At 26.4% G+C, this 12,524-nt stretch overlaps 1 protein-coding gene and 1 long non-coding RNA gene across 36 annotated transcripts in view; one reads left to right on the top strand and one right to left on the bottom strand.

Moving 5' to 3' along the window:
• The window catches only part of LOC147803296 (uncharacterized), a 113,241-nt gene that overhangs the window by 19,896 nt on the left and 80,821 nt on the right, over positions 1-12,524 (bottom strand). The window lies entirely within an intron of this gene.
• Positions 1,796-8,478, top strand: LOC147803299 (uncharacterized). The gene is made up of 3 exons (XR_015429022.1): positions 1,796-1,871; positions 1,973-2,083; positions 7,075-8,478. It is a non-coding gene; the product is annotated as an uncharacterized LOC147803299 (long non-coding RNA).

Genomic DNA, 12,524 nt, shown 5'->3' on the forward strand with positions numbered 1-12,524 from the left:
GTTTCAATCAGAAGTTTTGACTTCAGTATTGTTTATTTTGTTAGAAAAAAAAATTTAAAAAAAAAATGACACAGTGGTTGTTATTCTGAAGTTGAGAATTTTTTTCATTATCTTGAATTTGCGTAATTCCACCAAAATGATTTTGACAATGTTGCACACCATTATCACATTTTGTCTCAAGAATATTTGAAAATTCAAGATTATTTTCAGTTTTGCTATTTAAATCTTTATTTTTAAGTCTACTTTTTGTTTTATTTTTCTTTAAATTTACTTTGTTTACATTTTTATTTTTGTTTATTCTCACGTCCAAAATTTTATTTTCTTTAACAATGTTTTCATTTTGTTCATTATTATTTGACATTCTTTCTTTTATTTCTACATTCCTTATTTTTATTCTTAACTTTATTTTCATTATTGGTATTTTTATTGCAATCTTTAATCTGGATTTCAGGAGACAAGTTGCTTTTATAATCCAAAAAAGTGATCCGTTTTCTCCAAAATTTTGCAATACAACTCGTTTAGCACAATCAATCACAAATTTAAACTCATTACATTCCTTTAAACCCAATATGGCATAAGGTAGATCATGTAATTAAAATATAAAATTCCACTGACCTAGTTATATTTCCAATTTTTGAATGTAAAGTGCAAGTTTGGTTAAGTAACCTTTTGTTTGTTTTACATTAACTAAGCTTTTTCTTTCTTTTTGGACATTTAGTTTTTCAAAAAGCTCCATATGTATATTTAAGTTTAGATGTTTATAATCATGTAATTTGTAAATTGCAATTAGAAAAAAAATCATTCACAGTTTTTTGCCGTTTCAAATTAAATTTAATTTAAAAGTATTCAACTTGCACTCATAGTTATAAGATATTCGGTAAAAGTCTATAAAGTCTCTCACTACCTTCGTATCATTAATACAAATTTCAAGTTCTAAAATATGAAATTTTATTACAAAGGGCAAAAAAAAAAGGCTTTTTACATCTGCATTCTGACAGTAAATAAAAACTCAAGATATAGAAAAGGCACAAAATTGTCACATAAATTTTTTAAAATTATTTAGTTTATTTAGTGATAATTTTAATTACTCTCACTACTCAAATTTATAAAGTGTTTAAATTTTTTTACAATGTAATTTTAAATCTTGAAATTTATGTGAAATCTGAATCTGATTAATTTCAAAATTTTTGTTTGAATAAATAAAAATATGAGTTTTGAATTTTTTTTTCATAAACAATTCAATTATTTTATGCATAAAAATAATTTCTGAGATTACATTATTTACAGTAAAACATTGTTACTTTACTATTCAAAATTTTACCATCATTATTAAATTAAATAAAAATATGTGTTAATTACTTTTGCATTAATTTATTTTCAGAAAAAGTGCGAAATGTAAAAATAACATTAATGGGATCAAAATGTCTAAAAATAGTTGGCTTACTTGCAATAAAAAATTATTAAAACTGTATTTGAAAATTTGCAAAATAAGATATATATATTTATAACATAAAAAGCTTCAATTAATCTTTTTATGTCATCTTTTCTGTAAATCCTTTTCTTTTGTCTTATTATTCTAATCGAAACACTTTCTCACACTTTTAAATTCACACCCTGTCCTTAAATCTATTTTTGGCTAAAGCAAAGATTATATAAGTAACTTAACATAAGTAACTTATATAAGTAACATAAAATAAATAACTCATGAAAGTCGTAACAAAATCTGGCACAATGCCAGCGCTTCGTGTATGGCGGAGAAGTTTGTTTCCAGCAACGCATGCGCAATATCATCCTTAGTTATGGAAGGAGAGTTTGGAGAGAGAAGCACATGACACAATGGCGGACGATTATTTGACAACTATCCCTAGCAAGTAAGTGCGCTTTGTATAACATATCTTCTGCTGATTTTTTATCCTTGTTTTCAGTTTTGATAAAAATTGTAATCCTCTTTTTTTCTTTCAATATTTTTCAGTGATTCTTCTGTGCGCAAAGCAAAGAATTATGATAGATGTTCTAACTACAATGTAAACAGAGCGGGTTATCCAAATTTGAAATAGTTTTGCTTTCCTCAAAATATCGAAACGTAAGTAAATAGTTAAGCATTTTCGAAGATTTCAGTATAATATTTTTCAATGATTGATTATATGAACCTATTAGATAAGACTGACTTCGAATTGTAACTAAATGTGTGACTAATTTATAGTGTCTGGTTTTAATTTAATTTTATTTGGTTTTTAAATTCTGTATAATTCCATAAGTGCGTTTATCTTTATCGCTCGGAAATAAATATTTACAAATAAAATTTATGTATATAACTAAGTACAAATTTAAATAAATGTTTTTCAGGAAATATGAAAAAGATCTATAAATCTGATATTTTAAATTTTTGAAATTTCATTACATATATGAAATTATTTAAATAGTGTTAAGTGTAAAAAGTGTTACTTTTTTATTCATATAATATGTATAGAGTAGTTTAGTTATATATTTTTTTTATTTGTTAACTCTAAATGTCCGTCTATATCTATTGGCACACTAGGGCAATATCCGGGGACCTAGAGAATCTTACTTTTTTTTAAAAATTGCATTAAAAGGAATTTAAGAATAAAAACATTATCTTATATATATTTTTTTAAATAAATTTTTATGGAGTACCTATGCATTTTTTTTCTGCAAATAGGGATTGCTTATCAAACACCAATAATTGGAATAGTTTATCAACAAGAAAACTTAAAAAGTCAACCGAAAACTATTTTTCTTCGTTATAATGAAAACTTTAGACCCTCGTGAAATTTTTAGGTACCTGGGCATTGTAAGATGTTTAAATAACTGTTTAGTTTGATAAAATAATTCATAATTTTTGAATATTTTTTTATTTTATTTGTTATACCTTTTTATGTTTATTTTAGTCATTTTAATTGACTTCCATGGTTTTTAAAATTGTTTTATTATATGAGGATTACAACTGGTTGTCATATCAATTTTTTTTAAAATTATGCATAGAATAAAAGTGCTTTATTTGAGTTTTTGTGGTAATCAAATTGAGTTAAAATTATTGCATCATTCAGTCCTTGGCCAAATTATTAAACGCACTATAAGATTCTATGTAAAATCTTAATTTTTCAGGTGATACTATAACAGCTTTATTGCATTTACGCGACTGAAACCGGTTTGTACTTGTCTACGTTTGTGTATCAATTGGTTAAATTAGGCGTTATATAATATAAATTCGACAAAATGTTATAAAAATACAGACTATTTATTGCATCAGGTACTGTATTATTATATTATAATAATTAGGTCAAATTAATAGACGCACTGTAGTTTTTTAATAATGACATGATTTGCACGAGTTTATATACTATACTTTTATAATTAAACATACGCGTTAATTTATTAATATTATGTATTTAATTATAAAAGTATTAATATACATGTTAATATTTTTATAATTAAACATACGCGTTAATTTATTAATATTATGTATTTAATTATAAAAGTATTAATATACATGTTAATATTTTTATAATTAAACACACGCGTTAATTTATTAATAGTATGTATTTAATTATAAAAGTATTAATATACATGTTAATATTTTTATAATTAAACATACAAATGGATTTTTATTCAGGAGATTTTTCATATACCTCCTATTTGTATTTATTTTTAACATATTTCATTACAATGTTAACCAACTGATACACTAACGTAGGGGTGCTCAACCTGCGACCCGCGGGCCAAATGCGGCCCGCCAACCCTCGATGTGCGGCCCGCGGCAGCAATCTGAACAAAATGAAAAAAAAAAAATTAAATATTTGTTTTTGAAAAATAATAAAAAAAATTCGGTAATTTAAATTTACACTTTTAAGTTTTTGGCTCACCCAATCTCAATCAATGTAGTTTTTCGATGGTTAACGGCTACGGATTTCAGCATAGTTTTAAAAATCCCAATATTTTTAATACATCATTATTACGATTTACGAATTTTAATTACCACTTTTGACGCTTTTCGTATGTGCCGATTCCAATGACTTTTCGGTAGTTATTGCTACCCATTTTCAAGTAGTTTCTGAAATAGCGATTTTTGAAAGTTATGAAACGCTTTATTTGTGCAAACTTCATGGAAAATCTAAATGACTTTAGATCCTTTCTTCAACAGTTATTGCTGCACATTTCCGCCCGGTTTTTAAAACTTCGATATTTTAGCATGATATTATTACGAATCGCGAGTAAAGAATCGCTCATTTAGATAACCATTTTTTGACATGGCTTATTTGTAACGATTTTATCGCAAATCAAATTATTTTTCAATCGTTATTTTAGAAATTATTGCTACACATTTCTACAAGGTTTTAAAAGTACCGATATTTTTTATACGCTATTGCGACATTTTAATTTTTAATCTCGCATTTATTACATAAAATTTTGATGGACTTTATTTACTCCAATTTCATCTAAAATATTAAAGTAGTTATTGTTTTAGTAGTTATTACGTTTTCCCCGTGATTTAAAAAGATTATGATACTTTTAATACTTTGACAGCAAGCGAGTTTTGAATCGCGCATTAAAATAATTATTTTTTACGTGCTCTGTTTGTGCCGATTTTATCAATTGCGTTGTACCGATTTTAACACGAATTTTTTAAGAGGTTTTTCGAAAGTATTTTTTCTTCTTTCCCGTTATTGCTGCATTTTTATTTGTGATTTAGAATATACCTGATATTTTCACACAATATTACAACTCGTGAAATTCGATTCAGCTTTAATTTTTTTTCGTAACTTAAAAAGTAATTACGTATCTTAGCCAAATCAACACCTTCCCAGGAAAAAAAACCGAGATGTGTTTATATTAAACGCGGTCCGTTTTGCAAAAAAAATAAAAATAATAATAATTCAAAAAACGGCATAATTCTTTAGTCCCATGAACACGTGCAAGTTTAACAACACACATCGAACCTATTCTTTTTGTTGTCACATGTAATTTAAAAGTCATACATCGTAATTTGTATTTACGCTATCTGAAAATTGCGCATCGCATTTCGTATTAACATTAACGAGATTTAAAAATAATCCATCGCGTTTCGTATTTACGGGATTTAAAATCACATATCGCGATTCGTGTTCTGGCGTTTAAAATATCATCCGTTGCTACTTTTCTCGCATTTTCTCGCACGCGTTTTAAAAACCATATATCGCGATTCATATTCATGCATTTTAAAAATCAAGTGTTGTGAGTAGTCCTTTCGCAATTTAAAAGCCACACGATTCGTATTCACGCGATTTGAAAAACAAGCATCGAGTTTATTATTTACGCAATTTAAAAATCACACATGGCAATTCGTATTCAAGCAATTAAAAAATAACACATCGCTATTTGTATTTCCGCGATTTAAAAACCCAGAAAGGAAGAGCACCATCTAGGACAAATTCCAAAACTGATTATGTTATTTGCTCTAAGTTTAATACTACCCACAACAACAGCTTTTGTCGAAAGACTGTTTTCTAGAATGAATTTGGCCTGTTCAAAATTACAGAGTAGTCTTTAAATACAATCATTACATTTTCATTTAATGGCTCAAAAATATCACATGATCAAGTATATAAAATTATCACAATATTCAAAAATTTTGCAAATTACAGTGTAACCATTAAGAAATTTTTTAAACCATTTTCTATCTTCTTGGAGCATTTTATATCATTTATGATTATATGCTGGGAAATTTGTATATCATTAAATTTTAACTGTATAAAAAATTTAATCAAGATAAGTTTCGAAAAGTAATGTAAATTTTATTGATTGTTAATTGATTGTGTATTAATTGTAAATAGTAGGTGTCATGTTAAAAATATATTCGTCATAAAAAGTTGTAAACAAGTATCTTAATAGTTTTTTATTATTAAGGAATATAGTTCCTTAAAATTTAATGTGTTTTCTTCTTTCTTTTTCTTCCCTCTCTTAGCCTCTTATTATTAATTTAAAATAAAAATGTCTGTAAGATAAAGTACATTCCCTAATAAATGCTAAGTCTTATTTTACACTTAAGGGGTTTAGTTTTAGTTTTAATCATTTTTAACCCTATAAACTTTCTTTAAATCAAAGTATTTAACTTGAATTTATATTAATGACTAGAATATTTATTTATTTGAAATTTAATTCTATGAAAAAAAATTAACGTTAAAATTTATGTTTAAATGGACTTTTGTATTTTATAATGTGATAAAAAAAATTTCAATTTCTCCATAGTTTTTTAATTATTTCAATTTATCTAATTTTTTCCCGATAAATTGATTCTGATTTTCGAATTCTGTTTTCCTTCTTAAGTAATCAGTTTTGCATTTTCTAATTTTAAACGTTTTAAAGTATTGTATTTTCTGCAAAGAGATTACAAGGTTAACCGACAAAAAGAATTTAGTGTTATATAAACAATGATGTTTATATAACAATCACCACCAACAATTGCTTTCAATATGTCGGTCTAAACACTTTGGCATGCGGCCCTTCATTGGTCAATCTGCTGTGCATGTGGCTCTTCACTGAAAAAGGTTGTGCACCCCTACAACGTAAAGAAGTGAAACCGGTTTCAGCTACGTAAAAAAAATAAAGCTGTATAGTATCACCTCATAATTATAATTTTACATATAATCTCATATTGTATCTAATAATTTGGCCAGGGACTGTATCTTAAAAATGATTTATTTTTTGTATGTGAAGTTTTTTAGTTTGTTTTTAAACATTAAGACACATTATAGGTCTAAAATATTTTTGTGCCCGGTGCCCCTGCATACTATGAAGATGATACTGCCAGTAAAACGCAAATTTAATTGATTTTGTTATTTAATCGCCCAAGGAATTGTTTTGTTATTAAATTTCCTTTCTAATTATTTTCTTTAAACACTGCCTGCTTCTTTAAAACTATATAATAAAATATTAATACTTAAGAAAAATAATACATATAATTTATTAATGCCATACATTTTAAATTCCGTTGTCGAATTAGACAGCATTCTTATGTCATATTAGCACTTTAATCTTACTGTGTGATTTTAGTGCATTTGTTTTTTATAACATTAGGTGCACGAAATGGTTAGAGGCCAGCAAAATTGTATCGTTACAGAATGTTGATACTGACAGACTGACTACACAACAGGTGTAGATTGTGTTCAAGGCATTCTAAAATTGAAAATTATGTATCAAGAAAAAATGCAGACTTGTTCCTAGTGCAGTTCCAATTAACCAATATTGCATCTTTTTAATTTTATGTTATTTTATTTCATAAACTAAAAACTAAACTAAACTCAGCCGCGCGACAGTACATGAGGGCCCAGGCCTACTGTACTCATCTCAGTTTTCTTGACCTTGGGCTCTGGGGTACAGGAGCAGATGTTCCGGTCAAGTGGTCAGACGAACGCGGAACCCCCAGTGTTTAGTTCCCAAGAATGCTTGGTACTCATTTATCGACCCACAGAAGGGATGAAGGCTGAGTCAACCTTGCCCGGCCCGAGGATCGAAACAGGGACCTGGGGCACGACAGCGCGAAGCACTACCGCTCAGCCACCGGGCGTAATTTCGTAAACTTGCTCAAATATTTATTTATTGTATAAAATGCATGCAATTTTATTTGTGTGTTTTTATTTTATTGAAAAGTATATTCTTAAAATATATAGCCAAAAAGACTTTTTTTTAGATAAGTCTAATAAAGATAAAACAAATTCTGCAACAAGTGTCTTGTTTATTTTCTTAAAACTCTAAGTATATATAACTAAAATTTTTTTTATATATATATAGCACATTTCTTATATATATACACACATGGAAAAATTAAAAAATCGAAAAAGTTTTTTTTCCAAGGGGAAATGAATTTTACTCAATTTTTTAAAGTTTTAATGAATTTTTATTTTTTAATAAAAATTGCTTTTGTTAAATAAATATTTACTACTTTAAAATAAATTATTATCCTGCTAAATTTGTGAACTGAAAAAATTTAAAAGCAAAATCGAATCCGATTATAATTAACGGAGAAAATATGTGTGCATTGGGTGAAAATCAAATGATCTGCGCCCGTTCTTCAATCGCTCTTGACGGTAGCTTTCTGGCATTACACCTTCAGCGCACAAGTTGGGGGAAAGATCGTTACGATTTAGCATTGATAGTATAGGAAGTTTCCCTTCTTCACGCGAAGCGTATAAGTTCTTTGGCTAAAGTATGCATTGATTAAAAGTAAAGGCATTTTCCCCTTTACTGTTTGTGGAAATCACGCGACCTATTTAATAAACCAATAGTAATTTCTAAGATTTCCCTCTTTTCCCTAAATCGAGACATTTTCGGATTTTTTATAAGATTTTCCCTAATAGTAAGACTGAACCACGATGGAGTAAACTTCACTTTTCGCTCGTCATCCATTTGTAAATGATCAAATAAAATTAATTTGCTTTCATTAAAATCTGTTTTCCTGCTCTGTCTGACTGCTACATTTTACATATATATATATATATATATATATATATATATATATATATATATATATATATATATATATATATATATATATATATATATATATATATATATATATATATATATATATATATATATACACTACCGGTCAAAAGTTTGCGAAAATTTTGAAATCTACAAAGAAAAGGTCTAAATTCAAATGTTCACAGAACTGCGAAAAATCATTCAAATGGAGTGAAAATTTGATATGTTCTAAAGTGAACCCTCTACAATTAGTTACATATGATCAAATTGCAATACTTCGTTTTTTGCGAACTGAATCCAGCTTTTCATCATGGGTTGTTTCTATTGTGAAAAAAGTTGATAAGTTTGAACACTTGCCAAACTTGCAAAAAAAAATATTTATACTTTCTGTTGATAGAAAATAGTTATTTGAACCGTTTCATGTAAGCCCTCAAAATTTCAGATCGATTTGATTCTTTTTGACGAAGTTATAGAATTTTGAAAAATATGTGTACTTTTTTCGATTTCTGAGCATTCCACATATGCGGTCTTTTGGTTCATACGTCTTCTACCAAAGAAAATTTTAATATTAATGTTTTCTATATTTTCAAATAATTAATGATTATTATAAAACAAATACTCTTATTCTTTATTGTAATTATTATTGTTATATTTATTGCTCATGTGTATTAGTCTTGTTGTGATATTTTTACTTTACATTAAATTAAAATAAAAAGTTATAACAATAATTACATAAATAATTCTAAAAAATAATATCAGTAGTATAAAAAATTCGCATTTTTACTAAACTATTTTATTTACAACAGGTCAAATATATAACATATTCTTATTCGTATTTTGTAATTAAATAAATTAACATTTAAATCTTAGATTCCTCGAACCATCCACCTTTTACTTTTATTATTGCCTTACATATGCGTGGCATTCGTTCTAACAAACCATTAATCACTTTAAGTGATATAGAGTTCCATTCCTGTTGTAAAATGTCCCATAACTGATTTCTATTCGAAATATCAGAGCATCGTTTGCAAGAACAAACAAATTTTCGATGAAATGTGACATCTATGAGACATTGTTTTAATCATATTCATAATAAATTCTTTTTAATAACAATAATTACAATAATGAATAAGAATATTTGTTTTATAACCAATATTAATTATTTGAAAATATAGAAAACGTTAAAATTAAAAAGTTCTTTGGTAGAAGATGTATGGACCAAAAGACCGCATATGTGGAGTGCTCAAAAATCGAGAATAGTACACATGTTTTTCAAAATTCTATAACTTCGTCCAAAAAAATCAAATCGATCTGAAATTTTGAGGACTCACATAGAACGGTTCAAATATCTATTTTCTATGAGCAGAAAGTGCAAAAAAAATTTTTTTGCAAGTTTGGCAAGCGTTCTAACTTAACAACTTTTTTCACCATAGAAACAACCCATGATGAAAAGCTGGATTCAGTTCGCAAAAAACGAAGTATTACAATTTGATCATATGTATCTAACTGTAGAAGGTTCACTTTAGAACATATCAAATTTTCATGCATTTTGAATGATTTTTCGTAGTTCTATGAACATTTGAATTTATACCTTTTTTTTTGTAGATTTCAAAATTTTCGCAAACTTTTGACCGGTAGTGTATATATATATATATATATATATATATATATATATATATATATATATATATATATATATATATATATATATATATATATATATATATATATATATATATATATATATATATATATATATATATATATATATATATATATATATATATAGTTCAATGTTTTTTACCACATACTCCTGCAAAATTTTCAGTGCTCGCCTTTGGATTGACTTTCACAAGAACATATAGAATAATCACTTGTATAGTTTTGGAATGGCAGTATCAGTTTCTTTGACCGCTGTAACGCATCAAGCCACATTAAGAAACAGTTCTTTGTTTTATTAAAAAAACATTTATTTCACACCACAACAAATGCAGTTACAAATATAAAGTACCCGTAACGGGATAGTTAAATCTTATAAAACAAACTAGAAAAACCCGTAGCGGGTTATAAGAAAACTCAAATTCCAAAACAAACTAATCTCCAAAAAAAAAAAAAAAAAAAAAATAAAAAAAAAAAAAAAAAAAGCCAACAACTCTGTTGTTCTACAAAAAATCTTCTAATTTTATCGTCTGCTTTTATTTTACCGTTTATCTCTTTATGTGTTTAATTTATTTCATTCATGCTTTTGCTAGCCCGTTATTTTTTTTTTAATATTTTTACTTTTATTCATGCTTCTGCTGGCCAATTATTTTTTTAATATTTTAAGTCTTCATAACTCCTCTCTCCTTAGGAGAACTTTTCCATTCGCGATAGCAACGCTCGAGTACGCCTCTAGCGGGAGACTGAAAATATCGGACATTAATTCCATCATAACCATTGGCCATGACGGACGCCATTCTCTTAGCAGCAAATAAGAAGCAAAATTTCCCAAAGGAAAAGGTAGAAGAACTTGAAAAAACTAACCAGAACATGCCAAACATTGAAGCAGAACATGCCAAGCATTTGCAGAACAATTTCTCAATAATTTTTACCTTTCTATTACCAACAGCATAACTTCGGATTTCATGATCACTTGCTGTTACAGATGTGCATATTACGGTAAAATAATCTTTTCTGTCTTCAATTCATTAAAAATTAAAGTGAAGTCAACATCGCTTTCGTCATTCCAAAGAATAAAGCGAATTCAGAACTTACAGAACTGTAATAGTTATAGAATATTCTTCTTCTTTATAGAATAGTATATATTTCTGTATCTAGATAATTCGGGTTTATACTGTTAGATTATAATATAAATTGTTTTTTATGTACTTAGATAAAATAGATTTTACGTTTTTTTTTCTATGTAGGATGTGAAACAAAATATGGGTTTTTTTTTATTCATTTAAGTTCAATTTTCTACAAATTTGAAATAAATCATTTATGATATAACAGATACATTTATGATACACACAACTGTGTGTTAATTCTTCAAAAGACTAAGTTGCTGATATAAATCTTTGTTACTACACGTTTACCTGAAGTATAAGTGCACGAAAGAAAAAAAAGATGATTGCTTTTCTATTATAATATTATTTTATCCTCAACTAAAATAAATTTAAATTTAATTCTAAAAAATGTCAGATCTACGATCTAAACAATAATAATTCTAACCTGAAAAAAATATTTAAAACAAGAATACGTTTTTTCCGACTGTATTTTTGCCAAAATTTAAAAATAAAGATAAATTATGTAAAAAAAAAAGAATCATTTTGAAATTTTTTATTAAACATGAAAAGAATTGAATTTGCTACAAAATAATTTATAAGGACAGAAAAATACAACATATATTTTTACATTTAATGAAATTATAGAAAATAGCGATAAATATTTAGCAATAATACATCCAAATTGAATATAAGTTTCATTACATATAAAAATTACTGAATTTGCCTCAAAGTAATTTAAATAATTGACAGCAAAATACAGCAAAATTTTTTTTTTAAAATTTTTTTAAATTATAAAAAGAAAGACGCATACAATAATTTGTGAAAATTGAATTATAACTAAGGTTGTATCCAGAGAATAAGAAAAGGAACAAAAAAAAAAGAAACTAAATGCATATAAGACTGGGACTTTATATATATATATATATATATATATATATATATATATATATATATATATATATATATATATATATATATATATATATATATATATATATATATATATATATATATATAAGTTCAAAATGAAGATAAAACAGAGGAAAATTATAGACATATGAAAAAAAAGGAGGGGGGGGGGAATCTCTAAAGCGAGTAGCGCTTATTTCTCTACTCGCTTTAGAGATTTTGTTTTATACTGTTTTTTTTCTTTATTTTATACTATTTTCTGTTTTTACGCGTTATTTTTACTTATTGTGTTCTATTTTATTTGTTGCTATTTTTGTAAAAAATTTTTTTGAGTGCTCCTCACACTATTGTATTTATTGTATTAATATC

Source organism: Parasteatoda tepidariorum, chromosome 9, assembly GCF_982258835.1.
Source record: "Parasteatoda tepidariorum strain Cologne lab strain chromosome 9, Ptep-v5.0, whole genome shotgun sequence".
NCBI classification, from domain to species: Eukaryota; Metazoa; Arthropoda; class Arachnida; order Araneae; family Theridiidae; genus Parasteatoda; species Parasteatoda tepidariorum.